The sequence below is a fragment of the Salvelinus alpinus genome, chromosome 6, assembly GCF_045679555.1.
Source record: "Salvelinus alpinus chromosome 6, SLU_Salpinus.1, whole genome shotgun sequence".
In the NCBI taxonomy this organism is placed as follows: Eukaryota; Metazoa; Chordata; class Actinopteri; order Salmoniformes; family Salmonidae; genus Salvelinus; species Salvelinus alpinus.
Window position 1 is genome coordinate 12,418,386 of NC_092091.1, and position 2,975 is coordinate 12,421,360.

Here is a 2,975-nt window from a genome sequence, read left to right on the forward strand (position 1 = left end):
TTTGGGTTTGGGGTACTTGTGTTGTTCTTCAAAAGTTTCATGAAATGTTTAGGTGAAGAGAGAACCGTTGTGTTGATAGTATATTACCTTTACATGGGACGAGTGTCTTCAGTTACAGACCATGCAGATTTCTCCGTAACTCTGGAACACTTTGGTCTAACACTGAAACACGTTGGGAATTCTGCAGCAAAGAAATCTGTTCTAACTTCACTGTAAAATCCCAATGTGCTGTCATTACTCAAAACTTTTGAAGAAATCCGGGTACTGTTACTAAAAGTGATTTTGTAGTCATTACTCAAACCGGTAGAGTCACTGTGACCCTGTAGGGGTCCACATTTGAGTTGCATGAGCTTGACTTTAAAAAAATAATGCCCTCACTAAGCCACGCCTCCAATATAATTTCCCAGTGTACCTTGCTTGCCTTTGAGTGAATTGTAGAGTTACCATCCATGACTATATTTGTTAGTGACTGAGATGTGGTTGTTGAATTCATTTGTCCTGTGGCCTAATTATAGTCTTTATGACAATGCCTATCTCATAAAGCCTTATTTTGAAGCCTCCCTTTACGAAGATAAAGCAACCAGAAACACATGGTTTGCAGACCACATCAGTTCTGCAAGTAGGGTTACAAAATTCCCAGATTTCCTAACATTCCTGGTTGGAGGAATTCCTGCAACCTTCCATCCAGGCTATCTGGAAAACCAACCAGAATTATGCAACCCTAATTGCAAGTCATATTATGCAGACTTGTGAAGTGCTGTGCAATTCCTATTGGAATCCAACCAATGTTAGGATATCCAATGGCTGGAATTTTTATTTACCATCAACCTGCATAGATAATGAGTTAATGAACATTGGCTTAGGAAGAGTGTGAGGAGACTACCTAAACCATTTCAGTAACTGGTGCAATTTTTTTTAAACTAAATGATTGGATTAGTTTAGAAAAATGTATGTTATTCATATTTTTGTAGCATAAGATTAATCAGTCACCTTATATACATGCAAAAACACAGATATTAAAAGCAATTCCACAAAAAATCTACCTGCAGTAGAGCATGCTTGGTAAAAAGTTAATTTGTTATTATGACTTAATTTAAAATTTTTTAGTTGATGTGACTTCTCGTTTAGTTTTGGTTCTGGCACCCCAATGGTGGAACAAACTCCCTCACGACGCCAGGTCAGCGGAGTCAATCACCACCTTCCGGAGACACCTGAAACCCCACCTCTTTAAGGAATACCTAGGATAGGATAAAGTAATCCTCCTAACCCCCCCCCCTCCCCCTTAAATGAGTTAGATGCACTATTGTAAAGTGGTTGTTCCACTGGATATCATAAGGTGAATGCACCAATTTGTAAGTCGCTCTGGATAAGAGCGTCTGCTAAATGACTTAAATGTAAATGTAAATGTAGTTTTGAGTCAGTACCACATAAATATTTGAAGTAATATTGACTTTGAGTTGACTTTGAGTTGAACTTACTAGAAACATTTGAGTAAAAAATGCCTTGGAGTTTAGTGCACTCCAAACCTTTCACACTGTTCTAAACATACACAGCTTATTCATCTGGTTCGGTGACACAAAAATGTCAGATTGTGACATCCATTTCCATACAAAAGACAAACCTTTCATAGTAAATCACAAAAATGGAAACAGATATTGTCCTATTGTCCTCAAACTAGCCTATTCCAGCTCAACATGAATTCTCTTAGGAGGAGAGAATTCAGGCATACTTTGTCCCAGTCACTTTTCTACCAAAATAAAGGAAACACCAAGATAAAGTGTCTCAATAGGGCATTGGGCCACTATGAGCCAGAACAGCTTCAATGCACCTTGGCATAGATTATACTGTCAGGAACTCTATTGGAGGAATGAAATGCCATTCTTTCATGAGACAATACATCATTTGGTGTTTTGTTGATGGCAATCGAGTTGAACTCTGTTGACTACCACAGCATATAGTTTTCAAGCTCATCAAACCATTTAGTGACCACACTTGCCTTGTGGATGGGGGCATTTCCATCCTATGGGGGCATAGCTATGGTAGCCAAAATAATGGACTGCCCAGGATTTTTGTACATGACCCTAAGCATGATGGGACGTTAATTGCTTAATTAACTCAGTAACCACACTTGTGTGAAAGCACCTGCTTTCAATATACTTTGTATCCCTCATTTACTCAACTGGTTCCATTATTTTGGCCAGTTACCTGTATGTTAATAACTAGGTTGAAGAAAACAAACACATTAATATGAGTTTGAATAGGGCCTCCCGGGTGGCGCAGTGGTCTAAGGCACTGCATCGCAGTGTAGCTGTGCCACCAGAGATTCTGGGTTTGAGCCCAGGCTCTGTCGCAGCTGGCCGCGACCGGGAGGCCCATGGGGCGGCGCACAATTGGCCCAGCGTCGTTAGGGAGGGTTTGGCCGTCAGGGATATCCTTGTCTCACCGTGCACTAGCGACTCCTGTGGTGGGCCGGGCGCAGTGCACGCTGACCAGGTCTCCAGGTGTATGGTTTCCTCTGACACATTGGTGTGGCTGGCTTCCGGGTTGGATGTGCATTGTGTCAAGAAGCAGTGCGGCTAGGTTGGGTTGTGTTTTGGAGGACGCATGTCTCTCGACCTTCGCCTCTCCTGAGTCCGTACGGGGGTTGCAGCGATGAGACAAGACTGTAACTACTACCAATTGGGGAGAAAAAAGGGGTAATAATAAATAAAAAAAATTAGTTTGAATAACATTAAACAATGAAATAGAAATAGACAATATGAATACATTTCTCAATATAACAGCAAAACCTAGCAAGTGTTCACTTGTTCTTGCTCAGGCTTTGAAAGCTTTGTCATTCATCATCTCAATCAGACAATTGAAGTGTAAATATTATGATAAGATTGTTTTAGCTTGAGAGGCACACGCCTTCTCCAACCAACAAATGTGTGACCAGTTGTTTCTCCAAGCCAATGAAGGCTTGTTGGGATTGTATT